Below are 203 nucleotides of genomic sequence, written 5' to 3' on the forward strand. Positions count from 1 at the left end.
ACTCCTGTCGTGTAAAAAGTGACGTAATTTTGGCAATTTGCGCGGTAAGAGTTTCGCGTCTTGGAAGAAAGGAGCGTCGTCTTGCGTGTTGTGTTGTGTCTGAAGGGAGTTCAGAGAGGCTCTCAGGCCGAGGACGCCAGACGCGGGTCTTTCATGAAATATTTAGAGAGCTTTTTAATTCAGTGTTATTCGTTACTTTCCTC

At 46.3% G+C, this 203-nt stretch overlaps 1 protein-coding gene across 1 annotated transcript in view; it reads left to right on the top strand.

Moving 5' to 3' along the window:
* The window catches only part of LOC119585540, a gene marked incomplete in the record, with an annotated part of 8,462 nt that overhangs the window by 6,969 nt on the left and 1,290 nt on the right, over positions 1-203 (top strand).

This window comes from Penaeus monodon, chromosome 20, assembly GCF_015228065.2.
Source record: "Penaeus monodon isolate SGIC_2016 chromosome 20, NSTDA_Pmon_1, whole genome shotgun sequence".
Classification (NCBI taxonomy): domain Eukaryota; kingdom Metazoa; phylum Arthropoda; class Malacostraca; order Decapoda; family Penaeidae; genus Penaeus; species Penaeus monodon.